This window comes from Orbicella faveolata, unplaced genomic scaffold, assembly GCF_042242905.1.
Source record: "Orbicella faveolata isolate gen_17 unplaced genomic scaffold, um_ofav_v1 contig_1, whole genome shotgun sequence".
NCBI classification, from domain to species: Eukaryota; Metazoa; Cnidaria; class Anthozoa; order Scleractinia; family Merulinidae; genus Orbicella; species Orbicella faveolata.
In genome coordinates, this window is record NW_028301536.1 from 34,420,186 (window position 1) to 34,438,170 (window position 17,985).

The window sequence follows — 17,985 nt, forward strand, 5'->3', positions numbered from 1 at the left end:
TGATGGTCACTTTTTTTTTGTACCCATGGCTTAAAATCAATGTCGGAAGAGTCACGGCTTTCTGTGTATTCCTTTTTCCCTGTAATATATACAGAGCGCAGGCACTTACTTGATGGACATAGCGTGATCTAGTGATATGGGCAGCTTTCAGAATACCATCCGCTCTTCCTCTAGTCGCAATATCAGCTTGTACCAATGCACTGTCCCACCCATTTTTGTCCAACCAGTGCCAAACCATTTTCGACGAAGCCACCTTGACATGCAGGCCACCCAACATCACAACATACTTTTCTTCTCCGTACAGATCTGCTTTTTCCCACTGGATTTGCTTGGCAATAGCTAACAATGGTTGATCCATAGCGATTACAGGAGTTTGGTCAGGAGTAACATATGCGACTCCTTCCTTGACTATCTTCATTGAATGCTGGATCATAGCCATTGCATGAGCATTTTCATCAAAGAGTGGTAACAGCGCAGTAATGGCCTGGGATCGTGGCCGGATCGTGGCTTGGGACTGCAGCAAGGCAAAGTGGGCTGAACAAGAGATGTAGTCTTCCTTGTCCAGTTTATCCTTTTCTAACAACTCTTTGATGACTTTATCTAGCCACTGATACTCAGATTTCATACCTTCACCGATCAGATCTGACGAAGGTTTTACAGATTTACACCCTTTTGGAACATAACAGTCCTGCTTTACTTGAACTGCTACGGGTTGAACATCTGTGGTAGATTCTGGCAGATCGGTCAGAGTTTTCTTCTTAGGTGAATCTGGGCTTCTTACCACTCGATCTCTAGCGATGCCTTCTCTGTCGCCACTGGGGTTCTGAGTAAGTGAGACAGCAGTACCATGGAATGAATCTTTTGCTGTACGTGCACTTGGATTGTGGTCGATGTTGTCCACGTTAGCAGTGGTGAACAAAGACTTCTTTAACTTTGAGGGTCACACAACCCCTTCTTCTTCAAATTGTGCGCATATACTGTTTCCCAGATCAGCTGATATCTGCATTATTCTGAAATAAGAGATACACAACCCCAGTCTGTAGAATTTATCGACCCGCTTCTTCTTGCGTGTTTCAGCGTGAAGAACTAGTCCTACATAGATTGACCGTGGGGTCTCCCTCATTAAGCTATGTTGGATGGTTGTGTTTTCAGATGTCGGATCTCTATGAATTTTGACAGCATTAAATATATGCCGTTCTAATATCATGTTTACCAAAGCTAATAGAGATTTTGGAACTGCTTGGTGATGGCAGTCAGACTCATATGATCTATTAAAGTGCTGTTGCTTAGTCAGCATCTCTTTCCTGACAAATGTGGCAGCTTTAGTTAGATGAATAGCTTCTGCGTCATAATCATAGTCTTGTGCAAACTGCAAAGCTGCACTGATGTCGCTAGAAAAAGCTAGCTTTACCTCCCTTCCCTCGTTATATTCACGGAGATCAGGCAACTGTGATAGCAAACGCTCCTTTAGCCGAGTGGAATTAACCCGCTCGGGAACATAAGCTCCTAGTTGCTCAAGTCTAGAAGAGCAAAGCTTTGACAAATCGTACAGCTTGAAAACTGTTTGCTTTGCATTATCCTCAATGTATGCAACTAACTCAGCTAAAGCAACGGCTTCTAGCGAAACTTGAGTTGTGATATTTTATTCCCCTTTAGGTGAACTACTTCTTAATCGATTGTAAAGGGCAGTAAGACATCCTGTGCGATAATATAAATCTATGGCAAGCATATCGCCGGCTGCAAGTTTTGTTAAAAGCTTTCGGTCTTGCAGTTTTGTAGCGGCTGCTCTGACCTTGCTGTCAAGTGTAAGAGTTGCTGCTCTGGGAAGGTTATCTCCAGTTTCATCACAAAAGAAACATCTTTGCTGAGATTCTTTTGCTACTTCTTTTGAGGATATCCCTAGACTAGTGCGAGTTTTCACAAGACTCGGTGCTTCAGAACCTTCTACTGAGCTGTCCTCGAGTTTCCTCTTTTGAGCCCTCTGCAGCTTAAGAGTGCTGCATTTTTTTAAAGCACGACTTGTGCCATTTTGCTTCATGACGTTTTAACGTTACTTCTATTCCGTTTCCCTCATCGAGGCTTGACAAAGAGCCTTGAATTGGCAATTCACCAATCTCACGAAATTGCTGTAGATCGTCTGCCAAACTTTTGTACCCCGGTCCGTAGTTTTTCCTTGTACTATTTAAAGGACACACTATTAACTTCGATTCTCTTCTGTCTCTTGTTCACACAAAGCACAGAAATTCCAGTTCTTTTCTGTTCTTACCTGACCAGTTCCCATAATCCAATATCCTAAACACTGCAAGTTCTTGCTCGAAAGCTAATATCAACTAGGTGCTACTTTTAAAATCAGCCAGGCGCTATTTCTAATATCAGCCAGGCGTACTCGCTGAGTGCTAATATCAGCCAAACAATACTGCACACAACAGGAAGCTCAGATTGGAAGTAAATTGACAAAATTACCCTTCTTAATAAAAACGTAGACTTTTCTGATTGGTTTGCCCAAACCGCTGACCGCATACTAAAAATTACCAAAATATAAACTTAGAGAGCAAGATCCATCTGGGGTCTTGCTTTTATATTAATCTACATGTTAAAAGTTACATTTACTGAGAGTTTCATACTTGTATCACTATTTGAACAATTCTATGATTTTTTGTCGCTTATACCCCGGACTATATGCAAAACACTTCAATGTGAAAATAAGCGAGAATAGTAAACAACGTTCCCACCGACATCGTTAAGATGCCTTTGCCCTGTTTCGAAATGCGATGGTACGACTTTGAGCTTATTATTTTTAGATTTTTATTATTTTGCACTATTTACACATTTTTACATAAATTTGTAAATAGTACAATACTCGTACAAGGAAAACAACGTAGGATTGGAAAAAATATATATATGATTAAAGTTGGCAAGATAAACTAATAAACTGACAAGCAAAAGCGACAATAAAGGAAAATAATTATACATTAAAATACTACTACTAATAATAATAATAATAATAACAATATTTACCATAATTACAATAATAATAATAATTCTGGTATATAAGTTCGAATGACAATTATGGAATTCATAATACTCGATCAGGACATAATATTTATCTTAGTGCCACCTACTTAGTGGCGAGATTTTGTGCCAAATATCTCGTTAGGCCGCTTTGTTTAGTCAATCAGAACTGTGTGCTGTGAGATATTGTGTAGTGAATTAGGTCATTCTGGTATTAAAATAAATTAACAAGAGAATTGAATGTATGGCGGCAATAAGTTGAGCTCGAAATCTGAAGCCAGAAATATTGATAAAATCATCTTGTAATCCAATCAGCAAACTCGAGCTGATAAAGGACATTCAGAAGTTTTTCCAATAATAACAATAGAATAATTATGACGGAAGCATATTTTTCTTATTTCGGGGCCGGGGCTCGTTTCCGAAATGACACGGTGCTTTAATGGAATAACAATTAATGCAATTTGCAGATAAATATTGCCGGCTCTGGCAAGCCAGAGGAGAAATGTTTCCATTACAAATCAAAGTTCAAAGGCTTTTGCCGAACGAAAAAATAAACTTAACTGAGATCACAAGATAGCATTTTAATTAAGCGATTCGTTGTTCCCATTTAAAGTATCAACCCTCAATATAAGGCTCTACCACTTTAAAGCCAAGATCCTTCACCGCGGCATCGGAGTTATATTTACCGTATTTTTTTTTCTCACCCCCAAAACGTCCTTTATATTTGACAATTATAACGAAAATCTAAGGCTAATATTATCAACGAGAATCATTGCAGCAAGTTTTCCAAGGCATTTCCAGCGATCAAATTAATTATAAGTTTATTTCTACATTGAATGCAAGGGTGAAAAAGCCGAAGGGCATTGGTAGGCATAATTTATAGCTGCAGAACACATAGTGGAAAATGTTCTGACCTTCGCAATCGGAATTTCTTTTTCCTTTCTTTAGCTCAATGAATACTGAAAATGTACTGATCTTGCTCTTCTGAAAGACGATTTTTCTGAGTCCACGAAGGAATTCGAACTCATGACCTCCCAGCGACCAGTCATTGAGGCGCTCTCAACAGGCGAACTACAGAGAAACTCGCGGGAAATCTCGTCAGGGACTCAGATATTTTTTTTCTTTGTTAACCCTCATGGCATACTAAAATTTCATCTTTTATATTTATTTACCGACTTTGAATTTAACATCTTTCATTATTTATACTGTGTTTTTGTTTGAGATCGCAGTCAATACATTCAATTCCTATCTAACCCTTGTCGCTTACCACTAACATTGGTCGGGTTCATCATCATCATCGTCGTTCCATTCATTTCGAATCCCAGTCCATGTACGCGTTTGGCAATCTTTCTTCTAAGTGAGAGAGTCCAAGTACACGAGGCTTCTAAAGAGATTGGAGATTAAAATTAAGAGATCTACGCTGAGTGATTTTAAGTTCATCAATCTACCCACACTGAAGAAACATAATATTGTCACGTCATAGATGGACATTTGATTGATGTAATTTGAACACCTGAAATCTGGCCACACCTGTATTGTTCATGAAGTTTACTCCAAATCCCTCCCCCAACCCCCTGGCTTCCTGCTCTAGTTTAGTCTGAGGTATAAGGAGGTTATAAACTGCGGGAATAAGACAGACACAGAAAAAGTCATAAATATTGAGCCCAGCTCTGAGGCGACAAGCTTCCAAGTTATGTTGACAATGTTTCCCAGCCTCCTCTCCCATCATCTTATACAGATTGTCTCCCGCAGAAGTTAACGTGCTGCAGAGCAGATGACTATTAAAAGCCGCCGAGTCATTCTTGTTTATTCAGTTTATTAATTAAATAACTGAAAAAATTACTTCATTTTGACTCATTAATTTTTAATTTGCACCGCAGTGTATATTAAAGCGAGCGCGTTCGTAATTTTCTCAGTCATATCCAAATGAAAAATCGTATGAAAGCTCCAGCAAAATTTTAAGAATTTACGCTACTCGTGATAAATGAAAATTCTTTCAAATTATATTCTCCTAAAGGCTTGTGAAATTTCGATAAAGTTTTCGAATATCACTGGTACTTTGAAAATATCACCTGTAGTGACTTGCCTATGCTAACACGATCAGTGCTGGTGGTGTCAGTTAAGGACGGTGCCTACTAAATACAAAGGTTTTTGCGCCAGGTTAGGACCACGCGGAAAGAGTACATCTTTGTAAGAGCTATCGGAATCCACAAAGAAAAAAAGGAGGTAGCCACGCATATTTTTGAGATAATTAGCATTGAATCTCAACAAAAATGCTGACATCAGCATTTTTCTGAAAATAGAAGGAGAGGATATTTCTTCACAGCTTTCTTTAGAATTCGCCTTTACATACAGAAAAGCAAACACGTTTATAAAGATCTGAAAACTACATGGTAAATGGTAACATAAAAACCATTCTTGGTATGTTTTTAATAACAAAATCGTTGCAACAGCACGTTTAGCGTCTCTGACAGCCTTTCTCTGTTTCAGCTAAAATACAGTCTAAATATCCTTTGCTCGCAACCAGAAACTAATCACGTGCTGAATAGGCTTGCCACTTCCATTTCATAACATAAAATATAGGGGTAACTACGCGTTTTTTAATGTTATTGATCCTTTTTGAAACTATTTACGGTGCCCGTTACATTTTTTCCTGTCACCTCCCCAGTAAGTAAAACATTTGCGTATCTCGCACTTGTTTTGCGCGCGCACTACACCATCTACGGGTACATGTTTACAGTTGGATCTCAGTATAATTTTCGACAGATAACAGCTAGTTTTTCAGCTGGAAGACGTTAACAGTTAGTGGTTAGCGATACGCTGCTGTTCTGATGTTCCTGATTTAAGTACAGGCTAATTAAACTTAATTTAGTCACAGTAGGAAAATTTTGCTTTCAATTTAGTCGTATACTTGGTAGCGTAGTTGATTGCGTCATGTCAACCCAGCGCGCGCGTGGCGCTTCAACCATGGCTTGCGGGATGCGCAGAACGTGTGCGCACTAACAAAAGTAGGCACCGTCCTTAAGGACCAAAACTCAGCTCAGATTTTGAGAAGTAAGTTCGCTACCAAACGTTTGGATATACATTATGATTACAACTCGGCGATGCATAGCAATATGTTCCGGATGAAAGATTTCTGTCGACTGGTACTAAATCGATACCCGCACGTCACACTTAGCGTCTTAAGCTTCAAGCGATTCATTCTGAAATAATTTTGGTTCATTCAAATATATAAGAAACATAAACTGGTTCACCACACAAGAGTAAAGCGTTGATACGAAAAACAAATTGTTACTACGCACGTTTTAAGATTAACCGCTTCATTGATTAGGGAAGAACGACACGCACTAAATGAAAGTTCAAATTTGTTTTCGTAGCATGGGAGACAAACTCAACTCTTTTAAGGTCATTCCACTGAAATAGAACCTGCACTGAGATTTTTGTGAAACTTTGCCTATTGATTGTTTATATTATAGGAATTTAAATTTTGAAATAAAAATGAGGGGTCCCCGTGTTCGTTTAGGAGCAACAGCACCTTATTTATACCCATATAAATCCTTCTAATAGCACCACGATTGTAGTCACGATTGCTTGCTAAATTCACGTTTCCGACGATTGCTTTTTGTTCTACACTGAGAATTAGTCAATATTTATTTTACGCAGAGAAATTTATTACTCAATTCAAACAACAGAAAAAATGATAGGTAATCATACTCGTTTGCGAGAAAATGACGATTTAGCTCTATGGCGAGGTCCAGCTGTAAAGAAAAAGCCGCCATTTTTTAATGCGCGCGCACTAATCACGCGTGAAATTATGCGCGGTAGGGATGCGCAATGCAATACTGGGGAATAACCTTAAAGACGAAGGACATCAGACTGAATATGATCGTTATGTTGTTAAAGTCATTTCGTTACCGCGATATGCGTGATGAAGTTCGCGTGGTTTTGCATGGAGATGAGATCACACGCGACGGTTTCAATTTTCGCACGTTTTCGCAGCTCACGCGATGCAGTGTGTATACACTGAATGCGATGTAGTGTGTATACACTCGGCGGCGTTATATATTTTATAAAGCAAACGAGTTAGCCTGGCAGACTGTATGAATTTCAGATCACACGTTGCAAAGAATGGTAACTTCTACTGTTCAGTTAACGTTGTAAACAAAAAGAAATGCAAATTAACATACCAAATTAAAAATCCTTTCTTCCAAGATCCGTTGATGGTTGTCAACTTTTTCGGTCTTATACTCAAACTTTTAATTTTCCCTGGGTTTCGTTATGTACATTTTCCAATCTCCACCTACAATCATTCGATAAAAAAAGGAAAATCGTGTCCTTAGTAATGATTATTTGTTTTCTACATTAGGAAGCAATGCAAAATATGTGCATCAAATATGCCGTTAATTTTATTCAACGTCGGAGCTAAGAATTTCATTCCATCGCCCAAAGATTCAGTTCAGATTCCACAAAAGATGTCTTGGCCAAATGGACGCTGCAATAAAACTCGCGAGTGCCATGACTACTTTCGCTTTAAATATTTAATATCTTAGAACAAAATCAATTATGCAATATTTTATTTGGTCACGTATTTCGCTTTTCAGACTACGTGTTTACCTTATTCAAGCAACACGCAAGCTGGTTTCCTTCTGAGAATGGAAATTGTCAATGGAAAGTGTCAACAACAGGTAACACACACTAAAAAAAAATTTATTCACGTTCCTTACAGGTAAATTCTTGTATTAAAAAGAGAAGAATCGGAATTTTTTACCCATAATTTTTAAGTAATACGAGTTATATTTTAACGCAGGTCTCGATGGGCAGTGTTCCATCAAGGTTCGGTGTTGATTATATCGACTTTTCATATAGATTTTACATATTCCGTTTGGATTATTTATTCGTCGACGGTGCGCAATTTTAGCTTAGAAAATCGCGGGGAAACCATCAAAAGTGACATAGATAGTTTTGGTGTTTTAAAATACTTATTTTAACTACATTGGAGAGCATTTTTATCACTCGTCCCTACATCAAAACATACACGCTAAATCGCAGCAAAAGATGGAGAAGATTTGGATTTTCCTAACCACAAATTGCACCTGTTAACCTATTAGAGAGGAACTAAGGTTTTCTGCAACCAAACACCCATTTTCGTAATAAGAAGTGCTACTCAAAACAATCAGTGTTTTCTCAAATATTGAAATAATCTTTAGCCATAAGCCAAATAGAAACACCAAACATTCCGCGCGCATGACAATTGCTGCCTGAACTTCTAAACTCCTCGTCTTTCACTCGAAAAAACCGGCTGAACCATAAAGAATGAAAGCATAAATTAAAATTTTTCTCGCCTACCTGTCAAGTGATATGCTGAACCATAAAGAATGGAAGCATAAATTGAAATTTATCTCGGCTACCTGTCAAGTGATATGACTTCTCTACCGGCCTTTGTACGCGCTAGCTAGAACATCAACTGAGTCATGTGTGAGAAAGTAAATATTAAAAATAAATATTCATATATGGAACGTCAAGCCTTTGGTCATGTAACTTTGCATAAGAAATTGACTTCTTAGTTTCCGGTTGTCTTCGATCTTGGTAAAACTGAACGATATTGTTGGTTTAGTCACGGACAAAGCCATTTCCTGAGGTATTCAAAATAAATTTCTGTTCGGCCACACCCGAGGGGTAGTCCAAGAAAAATTGGGTGGGGTGTGCGGCGCGTTTCCCAAAAACCCGTACCTATTTATCACCAAAATTTGCGATTTTCCCTCCCTATTTACGACCTGACCAAAAATTTGATACCTATTTATGACCGTTGCGGCTCAAAAAGTCGCTTAGACATAATTTATGAAGGGATTTTGTTGATGGTCTTATTGAAAATGACGAAAAAGTAGCTTCTTCTAAAACACATACCCAATTCAAGACTAGAGTGCTAAAACCATACCCTATTTATGACCAAAATGACCAAAGTCCATACCAAAACGGCTACAAGAAAAGCATACCCTTTGGGGTCGCACATACCTGTATAGCCCATATAAGGGAGTGCCCCTCCCCGGGCGACGTGAACTTGGCACAAGGAAGATCAAAAGGCGGTTTTGGAGACAAGGGTTTGAATGGCAAGATCCCTGAACTACCGTTTCTGGTTTCATTACAAAAAAAATGTCCACTAGCTAATCTAGCTAACAAGAACTGTCGGATTACAATCGTCCGTGGGAAAAAAACACATGGCGACTAGAACATTTTCCCATAATTCTTAGCACACGATGCCTTTAACAATGCTCAAACCTAGCGTCGTTAGCACAGGAACAAATATAGCACCAACATGGTTTTTGTGGTTAAATATACAGCCGCCAACTTTATTTCCTACGGAGATTTCCTACACGGACCTTGAGAGGTCCTTCAGGACTGAGTTTAAATTGACTGCCAGTCCTCTTTCTCGTCCCCAGAGCTGCCCGTCTCTCTTGGCCGGCGGAGCCTTATCAAGAGCAAAAACTGGCTCTGGAGCTACATGATCTGATTGGCTAGATTCCTGAACTAAATTTTCGCTGCCTTATTGTTACTTGTTTTCGCGGGAATATACCTTTGCCAAATTGGAACGAGCATATTTCGCGGGACATAAATTTCACGATTTAACCCAAAAAAATGCGTTAGAGGGAACTAAATTTCGTGAAATTTGTCAAAATAGAGATACTCGTTATCAAACGTACAGTTAGTCTCAGAATACATGGCGTTAATTGCAGGAATGGCTCCGGACACTTAGGCTTTTTTCTCTCTAAACAAGGAAAAAAGAAAAAGACAATTTTAAAAGCCAGAATCGAACCCAGGTCGGCCGGATCCTTGAGTAAAAGTATTCGGTTAGAGTATCTGCAGACAAGAGACTGGATCATAGTCACTTGCTACAGACCTTCAGGATGTCTGGCTTAAGGTGAGAATTTTCAGTAAAGTCCTCCACTGATTCCCTAAAGAGGAGGTGCAGAAAAATGTTGCGAACTGGTTCAGCCACCTAAAACTAAAATATGAAATATGTGGTTATCCTTTGGTGGGCGTTGGGCCACTGGGGCAATGTTTCTCTACCTGTTTTATTTTCTCCAAAGAATTTGGGCATCGGCACAGGAAACCCACAGAACCTTCTAGCCAGATTAACTCGCTAAATCATTAACGGCAATTAATGATACTTCAATAAGAATCAATATTATTACACATGTATAGCTAAAAATCGTATGAAAGGGAGTGCATTAAGGCAGAACTGCTATACCTGAAATTCTAGAGAAATTTGGAAGTTTTGAATGTTATCGGAATTTGAATCTTACGGTATTGAAGTTTTATTTTGAGAACCCTGTAAGTTCAAAGCTCGTTTTCTCAATGCGAAACCACTTATTTTTGCCTTTTAGAAAAGGTATCAGTCTAGAAGAATTTAAGCTTTTGACCTCAAATTTTCAGGATTGCTAGGTCTCACTGATTTAATTGTTATGAACGGGGGAATTTGCCATAGAATTCCTATGATAGAAGTTATCAAAATAAATGTTTCACAATTTAGATTGCGCAGCTTTAAATGTTCCGCAATTTCAAATTTCGCAAAATCTCTTATTCATTAAAGCTCGACATTTGTTTACTTAAGAATACAAGTAAAAAGACATTGTTCGCTTTAAAACGTACATAAAAATATTTTCTCAAGTGCATAGGGGTCATGCACAGCATGTGATACTTTGAAAGCTTGTTGTCATATTACAATAACCGACACACCATTGAAATATACATTTTAGTAATTTGCAAGCAATTAGCTTTTCAGTGATACATAGTTCGTCGGGGCTGTGAAAACTGTGTAGAAAAGGGCATATTTCAGGTGGAGCCCTCCCCCCCCCCCCCTTAAGGCCACGTCGGCGTCCAAACTAGGTAAGTACACGCATAATTTCCGATGCGTTTTAGCTTACTGCTAACTTAAATACGATCAAAAACGTTTATCGTTTTCGGCGAAAACGAACATACATATGAAACGCTCTCCCCCACAGAGGCTCATAACAGAGCGAGGCTCAAAAGGGTTTTTTCGGGTGGGCAGATTCCGCTGAACGTAATGAGTGCAGGCGCAGATCCATTTCACTTTGCGCCTGCACTAATCTCGCACAGCGGCTTTATATAACGAACATTTTGCAGCTCTCCTGTGGGTCCTGCTGAGGAGAGAACATTTGAATTGAAGGAGAGCGATCGTATACCTATCCCGCGACACATACCTGCATAGCCCATATATGGGAGTACCCCCTTACCTTCCCCGAGCATCGTATTAGTGACGGAAGCTTTCAAAAATGCTGATGTCATTCACATTATGTGCGCATGTGCAGATGACAGTTGTGTTGTTTTCTAATAACATATCACCGTTTTCGAGCGGTGTAGTGTGGACGGTAGTCTCCTCCGCAGCCGCTTTTTAGGATGTCACGCAACGCTTCATCCCAAAAAAACGGCTGCGAAGGAGACTATGTGGACGGGGAGGACGCAGCATACAGAATATATATAATTTTTTTATCCTTGTAAGTTCTGATTTCCATACACCATAACTTAAGGGGGTATGAATGAACCCAAAGAGACGACGGACTAGCCATCACTAACGCCACACCTAGGGACACAGAGAACATCAAGAAAGAGATATGCCGCATCTTTAACAATAACGGACTACGCATCACCATAGAAGCTAACAAACAAGTAATCAACTTCCTAGACGTCACATTCAACCTTAACCGAAACACTTATCAGCCATTTACAAAGCCGAAACACTTCACTGCAATACGTCCACCGCGAGAGTAACCACCCGCCGATCACCACTAAGAACATTCCCGCCGGCATCAACAAACGACTATCATCCCTATCATCCCTATCATCCGACAAAGCATCCTTTGACCAAGCCGCCCCTCCATACCAGAAAGCACTCGACGAAAGTGGATACCGCTAAACACTACAGTACGAACCAGCCAACACACGCAAACGGAGAAACCGACAACGTAGTAACATCCTGTGGTACAACCCTCCTTTTAACAAGAACACCAGCACCAACATCGGACACAAATTCCTCGCCCTAATAGATAAGCACTTTCCGAAAGATCACAAGCTAAGAAAGATCTTTAACCGAAACACCATTAAGATCAGCTACAGCTGCATGAACAACACAAAACAAATAATCGACAGCCATAACAAACGCATCCTAACTGCATCTATGCCGACTGATGACACCGCCGCCGCTGCTACCATCAACAACAAAAAGTCATGTAACTGCCGACAAAAGAACGCATGCCCGCTCGACGGAAACTGCCTACAATCATCTGTAATCTACCAAGCCACCGTAACACGCAAAGACGACAACACGGCAGAAACGTACATTGGACTCACAGAGAGCGACTTCAAAACTAGATACAGAAACCACACCGCATCATTCCGCCATGCTAAACACAGAAACTCGACCGAACGCAGCAAGCACATCTGGATCCTCAAAGACAATAACATCGAACACTTTATTTCCTGGCGCATTCTCTCATCACACTCGCCGTATAACAGCTCAAGCCAAAGATGTAACCTTTGCCTTAAAGAAAAATTCGTTATCATCAGCCAACCCGAGCTATCAACACTTAACAAACGTAATGAAATCGTATCATCTTGCCGCCACAGAAACAAAGCCCTCCTACGAAACAACTAACCCGTTAAATTGCGCGCTGCATATATTATGTAAATTATATTGTATATAAACGGTGGTAAAGATTATTCTCATTAAATCCCCTGATGAGTGTCAGTTATTACAAATTTTGAATAAAAACGAGCTTTAAATAAGATTAAGGTGCTAGTGATTACGTAATTACAAGTGACAATTAATAAAAGTACAAAATCACGTGAAAGAGCAAAAAGTGGTGTTAATTAACAAAGAACAAAAAACAAAATCAACAAAGCGCAGAAATATTGAATAAGTCCAAAACAAACTATTATGAAAATAATCGGCAGAGTCTGAGAGATAAAAGCTAAAAACTAAAAGACCAAACTGGCTAAAACAAATAAAATAACCGAAGAGGCAACGCGGCAAGCATTGGAAAAAGTAAAACCCTCCCCTACATATAACTGAAAACATCAACTGGAACAAAATCCCAAAACGAGGCCTTTGGAGCCTGAAAGGGCAAATTAGCAACAAAATCCCTGGAGGGGCCCTTAAATAATATTAATCATAATAAGATCCCTTGACAGGGCCTTTGAGTCTAATCAACACCTAAAAGGCTGACAAAATCCAAGAAAAGGGCCTTCGGACGATCAATCAATAACGTACAATATAGGAGAGGATTTCATTAATTATAACAAATTCTATTTTTCGAATGAAATTCTTTTCTTTTATTTAAGCCATGGGGTGCCAAAGAGAACAGCTGAGCATTCCAATAAGCCTCTTTTGTAATTAGAAGCCTATCGATCTCCTCAGAGTTGTTTGAGGTCTGTACCTGATCAATACATTGGAACGAAACGTCATCTAGAGTGTGTGGGATTTTGTTAAAATGTATTGCTACTTCACAAGTTGTTTTGTTTGTGAAAGGTTTTGAAAGGTTTTGTTTATGATTACGAAACCTAATTCTAAAATCGGTAGTGGTAGATCCCACGTATTGCAAGCGACATTTCTTGCAAGAAGCCAAATAAATTACATTTTTTGAATCGCAAGAAAGCCTGGAATGAATGGTGTATTTTTTGCCCGTCTGAAAACTAAGAAATGATTTGGATTCAAGAAAGAAATTTCGACAAAGGTCGCATCTATTCCTATCACGTTTGAACCAACCATTGTTTTGATGAATTATTTGTCCCTCTTCGACAGTTTTGAAACGAGATGGTGCTAATAATTCTTTGAGATTTTTTGATCGACGAAAAGATGGTATGATAGAACTTCGAGGGAAAAGTTCTTTTAATTTGAGGTTGGATTGTAGAATGAACAAATGCTTTCTGATTATGTTGCCTACGTCGGGTAGATTTGGATTAAATGTAATCACAAATGGAAATAATTTCTTCGTTTCCTTTCCACGAGTCTTAAGTAAATCATTTATAGGAATGGCGGAGGCTTTGGAGAATTGATCAGAAACTAATTTAGAGGTATAACCCTGGTTAACAAGGTACCTTTTGTACTCAGCTGTTCTGTCGGCGAGAAAAATTTCCTCCGAGCAATTTCTTTTTAATCTTGTGGCTACTCCAAAAGGAATAGCCTTGAAAACATGTTTAGGATGGCAGCTAGAAGGTGGAAGATATAAGTGGCTGTCTGTAGGTTTGGAATAGACATCTGTCTTAGTAAACCAATCGATAAGATATAAAGTAAGATTTAGTACGTGAAGCTCACGCTCAGAAAAAACTAACTCAAATTTAATGGTAGGATACAGAGAACGGAATTAATGTAATCCGTAAATTGTAGGGCAGGAAGGCCTTGCTGCCAAAGATCAAAAACATCGTCTCGATACCGCCACCATAAGGACGGCTTTATCGGACCAGAAAACTTAGCTTTGAGATCAATTTCGCCCATGGCTAGGTCAGCATAACTGCAAACATTCTTTGGACCCATAGCTGTGCCATGGATTTGAAGAAAGAAATTTTCCTTAAAAACAGAATGGTTACTTTCCAAACAAATTTTTACAGCTTCCAAAATACAAGTCGTGGATGGAAATTTGTTTTCTCTAGCATTCAAAGCCTTCCTCACTGCAGTGAGGCCGAGTTTGTTATCGATGTTAGGAAAAATTGAAACCACGTCCCACGAGACCAGTAAGGTGCCAGTTGGAAAGGGGCCGCTTGTATTTAGATCTTCTATTTTGTTAAGCAGATCGGTGGTGTCCTTAATAAACGATGGTAATTTTCGGGCAAGTGGTTGTAAATAGAATTCTGTAAAGACCGATAAGTTTTCAATTGCCGTGCCGCAACAAGATGTAATAAGTCTGAGCGGATTGCCCGTTTTGTGCGTTTTGATATTTCCAAAGGCAACTCCTGGTCTCGCTTCTTTATTTAAAACCCACTTAGCTACTTCGGGAGAAATCTCACCCTTTCCTAGCCATTTAGAGCACCAACTCTCTACTAATGCCAAATGCTTAGAGGTAGGATCCGATTGCAAAGGTTTATAATGTAACCGGTTGTTGAGCTGACCAAACATTTTTTCCTCGTACTCTTTCTCATCAATTAATACAAATCGAGAGCCTTTGTCTTGTATACGAATCACTACATTAGAATTTTTAAGTTCTTTAAGCGCCACTCGTTCTTTTTTAGAAAGGTTATCTCTAGCTTGTCTAATGTTCTCAGGATTAATAAGATCACGCCGTATATTAGCTAAAAATAGTTCAAGTTCTGGGTACCTTGACATTGGAGGTTTCCATTTCCTATCCTTTGGAACCCGAGTTAAGAGCAGACCGCCAAGTTGTCATCGGGATTGCTATCAATGAAGAAAGCTGCAGTTCGTAGTCGGGCTTCAAAAACTTCCAAGTCGTCATACACGCTTTGCTAATTGATGTCCTTAGGCGTTGGACAAAACGATGGTCCTTTCCTCAGTAAGTTGACCTGATTTGCATCCATGGACGCGCTCGAAAGGTTAACAGGGTCTAACTGGTGTAGTTGGTCCAAATTGGCCGGGTTAGGCAATCGGCGTTTTTGGCGGAAATGCTAACGTTTCCTTAAGAGCCTGCCCCACTTGTTGTAGCGTCGACTGCGTCTGGTTGTAGGTGGATTATCCGTCACGGTGGCGTTGGGTAAATCCAATTCAGGATCAAGAGGAATAGTCTTGAGCCACTTGCGCTTTTCCCTTTCTTTCAATGTGTGGAGTAGATTGCCGTTTTCACTCTTAAGGCCATTCCATAGGAAAAGAGCCAAGTTATAGCTAAGTCTCGAAAACAATTGTTCCCTGTGAAGTCTGAGCTCCTGTTGAAGAAGGTTAACTTTCTCTTGGCAAGCTCGCAGTACCGCATTGCAAATGTCCCTTGATGTGCGTTGAAGAGAGTGCTTACAAAACGTGTTAAGGTTAACATTGTCAATGTTTAAAGCCAAATGAAAACGAAAATTAAAGCCAACCGGAATAACATTACGAACCAAACAAAGTTTAAGGAAAGTACAGAGGTACTGATACCTGGAGAGCTTGTTCCAAACAAAAGCAGCTTTTCTCACTATGAAATTGAGAGGTAACATCTTTGGATCAACCAGGATGGATGATTCGCAGGCGGATGAGAGCAGAATATAAAATATTAAAAATCGTTACCAGAACTCTCAGGCCAACAAAGGTGTCACAGCGTCAGGAGGATCAGTAAAGATTCCTAGTCCAAACCTCGCAGCATAAACGAACGTAGAAAGTTAAAAAGTTGTGAGGACGGATAACTTCTGACGTAAAAAAGATTAAAAAATTTAATAAAAAACGTTTCGGTCGGAGACCTTCTTCAGTTATTACAACTTTTGAATAAAAACGAGCTCTAAATAAGATTGAAAAATCGTTACCAGAAAGCTCAGGCCAACAAATGTGTCACAGCGCCACGAGGATCAGTAAGGATTCCCGATTGGTAACGATTTATATATATAGGCCGAAGGCCGAAACAGTACTGTCTGCAGTTAGTTATATAGATAGATAGATAGATAGATAGATAGATAGATAGATAGATAGATAGATAGATAGATAGATAGATAGATAGATAGATAGATAGATAGATAGATAGATAGATAGATAGATAGATAGATAGATGTGTAAACGATGTTGGTTTGCCAACGATGATGCCTTGGAGAAAAGGATCCAGTGGATACAGAACGCTTCTTCTTTAAATAATTATAGGTTGGATAAACAGAAGAAGATGCGAACTTTTCTCGTAGGAGGTCTTTAATTCAAGTGGACGTTTCGCCCATTCGGGCTTCTTCAACACTAAGAATATCAATACTCGGAATCCGAGTATTGATAGTGAGTATTGATGATTCCGAGTATCGATATTCTTAGTGTTGAAGAAGCCCGAATGGGCGAAACGTCCACTTGAATTAAAGACCTCCTACGAGAAAAGTTCGCATCTTCTTCTGTTTATTCAAACTATATATATATTAAAGTGAGAGCGTCGAACACACTCTCATAATGTCTGATTACTACAAGTAATAGATGTATAAATTATCATGCTCCCTGTCTTCATCAAAAATGGTGCTTTCTCTTTGCTCTTTGAAGATAAATGAAAATAATGCTCTGACTAACTGGCAGAGACAGATGTTACAAAGAAAGAAACAGCAGCAACACCTTTCTAGTAAGTTCTTGACATAGTGACATACCGGCACATCAGAAACTCTTCCTTACAGCTAATTTGATTTACTAATAAATTTGACAAAAGCATGTGCACATTTTTATCAATTAATATGAATATTTGAAGAGTTTGAGAGTACGGCTATATATATTGAGCTCAGAATTATATATAATATCATGACTGTACCTGCACGTACTGGTATTCTAGTCTAAGTTGGAGTAAAGTTCAATGTTGTTTGTTGTGGTGGCCTTGGTAAGGGTTAGTGTGCTTGACTTTGAACAGGCCCTTTGCACGATCTGGCCACGTGGTACGGAAATAATTATGCTGGGATGCAAGTTACACAGTGGGACTTCCAGAACAAAGAAACTCGTACCAGTCCAGCCCAACTTTCCTTTGTTTTGGAAGTCCCACTGTGCAACTTGCGTCCCAGCATAATTAATTGGGTTCAAGCCCTGGCCGGGGTCAATTCGGATTGTGTTTCTGGGCAAGATACTGTACATGTACTTGACTAGTGCCTCTCTCGACCTAGGTATACCATATAATCCCAGGTTAAAGCCCCCCTGGTTATCAGCCCCCCTGGATAATTAAGCCCTTCTATGTGCTTACAAATGACAAATTTTAAAGCTAAATAGTGTAAACAGGGTAATCATTAATAGGGTAAGGGAGTAATAATGGCTGGTTTGAAGTGTCACGCCATCAAAAATAAAAATCATAACCATACAGTCAATTTAGTCAAGAAGCTGGG

The 17,985-nt window shown here is 39.3% G+C and overlaps 1 long non-coding RNA gene and 1 pseudogene across 1 annotated transcript; both read right to left on the bottom strand.

Moving 5' to 3' along the window:
* Nucleotides 1-3,400: 3,400 nt before the first annotated feature.
* LOC149118856 (uncharacterized) lies at nt 3,401-8,484 on the bottom strand. Its single transcript, XR_016202091.1, has 3 exons — nt 8,421-8,484; nt 7,200-7,312; nt 3,401-4,396 (listed from the first exon to the last, which is right to left on the bottom strand). It is a non-coding gene; the product is annotated as an uncharacterized LOC149118856 (long non-coding RNA).
* Nucleotides 8,485-13,119: 4,635 nt separating this feature from the next.
* LOC110052313 (uncharacterized) lies at nt 13,120-16,209 on the bottom strand (annotated as a pseudogene).
* Between the last annotated feature and the right edge of the window lie 1,776 nt (nt 16,210-17,985).